General features: G+C 40.4%; 1 long non-coding RNA gene across 1 annotated transcript in view; it reads right to left on the minus strand.

Annotated features, from left to right (window-relative positions):
- Window positions 1-165: 165 nt before the first annotated feature.
- Window positions 166-7,482, minus strand: part of LOC115071643 — a 17,807-nt gene continuing 10,490 nt past the window's right edge. The window contains exons 2-3 of the long non-coding RNA XR_003850750.1: window positions 4,459-4,607; window positions 166-275 (exon numbers count right to left, since the gene is read on the minus strand). This is a non-coding gene — a long non-coding RNA (uncharacterized LOC115071643). The remainder of the gene's footprint in view (window positions 276-4,458; window positions 4,608-7,482) is intronic.

The raw sequence follows: 7,482 nt of genomic DNA on the forward strand, positions 1-7,482 counted from the left end.
ACTCCTCTCTCTCTCTCTCTCTCTCTCTCTCTCACACACACACACACACACACACACACACATGCGGGGTGGTGATGTTATGCACCTACATAAAATCTAGGAGCCACAATATGAGCAGAAACATGTGTTTGCCTTTCTGGGATTCACTTACTTCTCTTAATATGATAATCTCTGGTTGCATCCAATTTCCTGCAAATGATATCATTTCCTTCTTCTTTATGGCTGAAAATATCTCCACTGCATAGATATGGGCAACCCAGGATCCTCCTGATGGACTAAGAACCAAATCATACATGAGAGACTTTCTTGCAGATATTTTCTGAGCAGTTAAGAGCAACTTACTGGCAAGCTGCTCAGGAAAGGATACTGAGGTTGGTATTCATAGACTAGAATGATCACTTTGGAGTTTGTTCAATCTTCTATTAATTCCAAAAGCTCCTCAAAGCAAAACTTGCAATATGCATATACTTACACAGACACTTACAAAAGATACATATATATTTGGTCTTTTTGAGACCGTCTCCCTGCAGCCCCAGCTGACTTGGAACTCACTGTGTAGACCAGGCAGGACTAGAACTCACAGAGATCTGCCTGCCTCTGCCTCCTGAGTTCTGGGATTAAAGGTGTGAGCCACCACACCTGGCCCTACATGTATTTTTTAAAGATGCTTCATTACAAGTTGTTGCTCATGGTTTTTACTATTTACTAAATTGCATTTTTGTTACTTTTACTTAATTTTTTGAAATAATTATAGTTTTATAAGTGATTTGCAAAGACAGCAGAGAGTGTCCTATGTACCCATCACTGCTTCCTCATTGATTTCATATATATATATATTGTTTTTTTTGAGACAAGGTCTCATATAGACTAAAATGGCCTCAAGCTTGCTATGTAGCAGAGGGTGACCTTGAACATTTGATCCTCCTGCCTCCACTTCTCAGTGCTGAAATATCAGAAAGATAGATTCCACCACGCTTGGTATACACAGTGCTGGGGATTGAACCCAGGGTGTTATGCATGCTAGGTAAGCACTCTTCCAACTGAACTACATCCATAACCTCACTGGTTATATCTTACATAACTACAGCACAATATCAATACCAGAAACTAGACCTCAGTGCAATGTGAATGTCCAGTTCTGCAGCATCTTATCACAGGTCTAGATTCCTATCACCACTTGCATGATCATGATGCAGAACTGTCCCACTGCTGAAAGACCCACTTATGTTGCCCCTTTAATGTGACATGCACCACACTGTTGCTAATCGCTGGTAACCTCTAATTTGTTCTCAATCTTTATAATTTTGCTATTTCAAAAATGACATATAAATGGAATTATACAGTATGTGACCTTTTGGGATTGACTTTTCCCACTGAGCATATGCCTTTGAGATCCATCCAAGTTATGGAGAATTAGTTTTCTATTGCACCGTAACAAATTACCACAAATGTAGTGACTTACAACAACTCGGATTTATTATCTCACACATCTAAGAGTCAGAAATCCAAACTCAGTTTCATGAGGCTAAAGCATAGTCATTGGAAGGCTTCTGGAAGCTCTAAGGATGAATCCATTCCCTGAGCTGGTTCCAGCCTGTAGAGCATGTCTTGGTTTGTGGTTCTGCACCCCTGGGATCTCGGCTCCATCTCGTATCTGTCTGTGTATCTGTTACCTCCCTCTTTTAGGGCCTTTTGTGATGACACAGGGCCAGGAGGGTAATGCAGGACTGACTTCCCATCTCAAATTCCCATGATGTTAGCTCACTTATGATGCCAACTTAATCATACCTGCAAAGACCCTTTTGTCACATAAGGTGACAGTTACAGGTCTGAGGAATTAGGATCTGGTTATCTTTTGGGGGTACATTATCTTGCCTACCAAATTGGGTCCATTAATAGTTTATTCATTTTATTTATTTGTTTATTTATTTATTCATACACACACACATATACATATTTGAGAAGTGTCTCATGCAGCCCAGGATGGTCTCAAACTCACCTTATAGTCAAAGATGTCCTACTTCATATTTTGGCTTCTATCTCCAAGAGCTGGGGTTGCAGGTTTATGCTACCACACCTGGCTTATGCAGCGCTGGGGGTTGAACGCCAGGCTTCATTTATGCTAGGCAAGCATGCTGCCAACTCCCCTCACCCTAGTATAGTCCCTTTTATTACTTGGTAAATGTGTAAGGAATAGCTAAAGCACAATTTATTGTTGTCGTTTTGTCTTGTTGGGACAAGGTCTTGTCTAGCCCAACCTGGCCACAAACTCACTGTGGTAAGCTAGGATGACCTTGAACTCCTGATCCTCCTGCTTCCATTTCCCAAGTGTTAGGAAATATAGCACAATTTTCTGACTCATCCACCTAATATAAGTTTCTAGTTCGGGGCTCCTACAAATAAAACTTTCATGAACAGTCATAGACAGAGCCTTCATTTTGAGGAGACTCAATGCCCGGTAATGGTATGGTAGCTAAAGGTTCAGATTTTTAAACTAACCACACTACTTTCAACACTGATTATACCATGTTGTATTCCCATCAGCAATGTGTGTGAGATATAGTTTTGCCTCATCCTTACCAGCAATTAGCATTGCTGGTGTTTTTTATTTCATTCTTCTAATAGGAATGCAGTAATACATTTCTTAATGGATATTTCCCTGCTGGCTAGTGAAGCTGAACATTTTCCCATGTACTTATTTGCCATCCATTTATCTCCTTGGGTGAAATGCCTATTTTCTATTTTCTAATTGAGTTATTTGTTCCATTATTGAGTGTTTAGAGTTCTTTATATATTCTGGACCTAAGTCCATTGTTACCTATGTGGTTTGCAAACATTGTTTGTCTTTTCATCCTCTTAACAGAGCCTCTCCCAGAGCACTAGCTTTTCCATTTTAATGAAATGTCATGTACTGTTTTTTTTAAACACAGGTTCTCCCCATGCAGCTCAAGCTGGCCTCAAACTCTGTCCTCTTGCCTCAGCCTTCCCAGTGTTATGACAGGTGTGTGCCAATATCCTTGGCCTCGATTTTTTTCTTTTGTGAATGATGATTTTGGTGTAATGTCCAGGAGATGTTAACAAAATTGTAGGTTTTGAAGAATTTTTTTGTATTTTCTTCTAAAAACTCTCGTGCTTTACATTCAAATCTGCAATGTATTTTGAGTGAAATTTTGTATATGGCATGAGATATAGGGGTTTGATTTTGGTATCTTTAGTTTAGTCTTGCTATTTAGCTTACCCAATTGCTCCAGAGCCGCCTTGTTGGAAAGCTAGCATTTACTGGATTTTGAACAATTGTGAAATTAGTTGGCCATATCCATAAGTTCTATTTCTGTCATTGATTTAACCCCTCACCCATACCACACAATTTTGGTCACTGTAGTTGTACATAGTAAGTCTTAAAATTAAGTAATATAATTTCTCCCACTTTATTCTTCTTTTTCCAAATCATTTTAGACAGGCCAGTTCTTTTATAACTTGCATATGAATTTTAGAATCTTTTCATTTTACAGCAATCTGGCTTAAATTTTGTATCATTAAAACTAATTTGTACCTTGATTTTCTTTTATATGACAGTTTTTCAAATAGTTTTGTTAGCAAAATCTCATTTATACTTTTGTTTCCCCTCAAACCCTGAAAAGTAGACAGAATAAGATGTTTTACATAAGACTCCTATAGTTCAGAGAGGTTAAAAAACGTTCTCAATTGTAGTGGTTTGAAAGAAAATGTCCCCCATAGGCTCCAAGTATTTGGACATTTTTGTCCCCAGTTGGTGGTGTTGTTTTGGGAGGTCTTAGAAGGTATGGCTATCTTGGAGGAAACATGTCACTGAGGGCGGGCTAAAAGAGTTCTTAAGCCTTGCCGGATCTTGAGTTGCTCTCTTGTTTCCTGTGCTTGCTTGTAGATGTGAGAGCTTAGCTTCCCTCCTGCTCCAGCCACCTCCAGCCACCATGCCTCCTCGCCATGACAGACTGTAATTCCCCTATAAGCCTAAGCTCAAATAAACTCTTCCTTTTTATAAATTGTTTTGGTCAGCGTTTTTATCACAGCAGCAGAAAAGTAACTAATACACCAATGTCACAGAGCTCTTGAGAGCCAGGAGGTCTCAATACTAAGCCCAGTGGAGCAACTACTTGATTAAAAGTAGTTTGTGGCAGCAAGACTACAAATTACATTTAGAAATCTGAAGAACAAATTAGGTCCCAATAAATAAATATACCTTAACAACATTATCGCTTCAGTTAAAGTTGTCTACAAAGCTTAGAAAAATCAAATTCCTGACACATTTTCTCCCAAGACCTGGAATGAAGGAGAAAGTTTAATTTTGTTTCACTTTGGAAGGTAGCAGAAGATACAATTTTCTAACACCATGGTAAGTCACAGGTTACACACGCAAGGCCTTCCACCACCATTTTCCCCATACCACAACTTTAGCTCAGGAACACAATCATTTCTTACTCTCTGTTTGTGAGTTGTAACTCCATGAAAGGGCCAGAGACTAGGATAGGGTTGGAGGAAGCAGCCAAGGAGGGCATCTGTTCCACACCAGATCTTTTATCCACTGGTTGCCAGGTTGGCATTGAGACTCATTAGGCAGAAGTTAACCTCTGGAAAACAGGTAAAGGATACACCAGTTTCCTCTTTATTCCTTTTCAGCTCTGCACGTATACTTGCCAAAATACTCTCCCCCAGATCTACCTATATCTTGAGAATGGAGGTTAGACTTCAAAGCTCTGCCAATAAAACGCCTGATTTTCCTCCAAGGAATGAGAAAAATGGATTCCTTTAGATTAGCCTTTCAAGCTCATGACAGAGTTAACTTAGCCCCCATTCAACCTCAAGATCATCTGTATGTGACCAGGGAGGACAGTTCCTTTTTAATATCCCCCTTCTCCTAATCCATTATCCATGATAATCCATTGTGTCCCCTGGGTACTTAATCATCAAAGCAACTGTAAACCCCTTTTTGAAGATCAAATGGTTCTTTAATCCATTTGCTAACAGTATCGAGTTATAGAGAATTAATCAGAAGTGTAAGTGGGCCACTATTCCAAGTTTCTCCTGGATCCCATTAACCAGGTAGCAGATCGGTTAGGGGTTCTGTGCCAGGTGAGTCACGATGGGGAGCAAATCACCAGGGTTGGTTGCTTTGCCCTGAACTTAGGCTTCTCACTTTGCTCTTGCTCTTTCTTCTTAGTTCTTGGCGTCTGCTCTACCTGCCTGGTTTCCCAGAATCCCATTGATGAATTAAGGAAAGTCAGCCATCCTGAGAGCTAATTAGACTTTAAATTTTCCAGTGGGGATGCTATCAATACTGATTTTTCCTCCCACATTGGGTTAGCTGAAACCATTTAGGGGAATCACCCTAGGTCTTTGAACTCTTACAGAAGTAAGAAAGCAGCAGTTTTCATTAAACCTAAGCACCAGGCTCCCGGCTAAGTTTCCCTCTATCTTTATTCAAGTTTTCTTTTTTCATTACTAAGGGACTGTATCAAATTACCCCAAAATGGCCACAGACAGAGGTGGCCACTGTGAAGCCTCTTAGCCTCAAGAAAACTTCAAGGTCATTGCTCCAGCTCTCGCCACATTTTTCAGCTACCCAGTTAAGAGAAAGTGTAACCATTTCTGAACTACTTAATAAAAGAAATTTAGATTTCATATTAAGTGAAAACGCTATATTGGTCTTATCCTTTCTAAGGATTTCCTTTGCCAGAGGAGTCAAATTAACTTGGACAGGAAAACTCCTGACTCTGATCACGAGAAGAGGCTTTTTAATTATTCATTATACAGTAACTAAGTGCTCTTTGATTAAGGGGGATGGGAAAAGCTTTCTTCTAAATAAAAATCCCTGGACTGGAGCTGCAGCTCATTGGTGCAAAGCCTGTGTAGCATAGGTATGACCCTGATTTTTTGTCCCTAGTACCACAAAAATAAGTAAAAGTTCACTCAAAGAATAGATGAAAAACCCCAAATTTCTGTGCCTTTCTCCAATATCTATTAAGCATATCTTTATCTCTCTCTCTCTGTGTCTCTGTCTCTCTCTCTCCCCTTCTCCTCCTCCTCCTCTTCCCCTCCATCTTTATCCTCCTCTTTTTTCTTTTTCTTTTCTTTTCTCTTTTTGAGACAGGGTCTCATGTAGCCCAATCTGACCCCAAACTTGTGCATAGGGAATGACCTTGAACTCTGATCCTCTTGTCTTTACCACCCAAGTGCTAGGCTTATATGCATGCACTATCACATTTGGATAGGTTTTGTTTTATTTTGGTTTTTGTTCTGAGACAGGGTCTTCCTATGAAGTCCTGGCTGGTTTGGAACTCGTTATATAGCCAAGGCTGGCCTCAAACTCATAGCAGTCCTCCTGCCTCAGCCTCCTGACTGCTGGGATTATAGTCATGCAACACCACAGTTGATGGCATAGATCGTTTCATGTGAATTATAGGTTTCTACAAGTACATTTGTGATGTTTGAAAGATCACTCAGGATACTAGAAACAAACAAAGAAAAACAGAATGAACCCAGAATCCAAAAAGGAACAACAACAAAGCAACCCAAAGGTCAGAATGCTACAGCCTGAGCAATCCTGAGAAGGGGCTCCATGGGACGAAGCGGCCTCTGTAGGTTGGACCAGGGCAGTTGTCACTCAGCACTTCTGCTGACTGCCAGGAATGATCTTGCTCTCACTCATGATGCAAGCAGGTTAGGGAGAAAGAAAGGGTTTTACTGGGAGCTTGGGGAGACAAGAGAGGGCATATCAAAGTATTACACTTACACTTTTTAAAAATCAATGACTCTTTTGGATTGTGAAAAAGGACTTCAAGGATACTTACTCTGCGTTTTCCAGTTGTCCTGGAGAAGGAGTCAATAGTAAAGAAATGCTGGAGAGGAAGGAGATTTTGAGATAGTGGTGTGAGAATGGATTACAAATGATCTTCCCTAATGTGATGGTATTTAGAATGGAGCTTTGGGAAATAATTAAGGTCAGGTGACGTCATGCTGGTGAGGCGCTATGGTGGGATTAGTGCCCTTATATGAAGAGGCCAGACAGTTTGCATATTAGTGAATTTTTTTTTTCTTGCTGTAACACCTGAGAGAAAAGATTCACAGGAGGAAAGTTCACTTTGGCTCATGGTTTCAGTCATGGTCACTTGGCTCTGCTGTTTCTGGGGCTGGGGTGAAGCAGACTTCATAAAGAGGAAAACGTTACAGAGCAAAGGTGCTCAGCTCATCATGGCTAGCAAGCAGAGGTAGGTATGAAGGGGGACATGACCCTAGTGACCTACTTAATTGCTCTAACTAGATCCCACCTCACAAAGTTTCCAAAGCCTCCCAATATCATGATTAAATTATTAATCTATCAATGGATTAAGCCACTGATGAAGTCAGAACCCTCAAGATACCATCAGCTCCCAACGATTGATCCACCGGCTAGGGACACATGCACCTTTTGTGGTCTTCATACGTAGCCATAACACATTTATATTC

Source organism: Nannospalax galili, unplaced genomic scaffold (genome assembly GCF_000622305.1).
Source record: "Nannospalax galili isolate Female #2095 unplaced genomic scaffold, S.galili_v1.0 scaffold298, whole genome shotgun sequence".
NCBI classification, from domain to species: Eukaryota; Metazoa; Chordata; class Mammalia; order Rodentia; family Spalacidae; genus Nannospalax; species Nannospalax galili.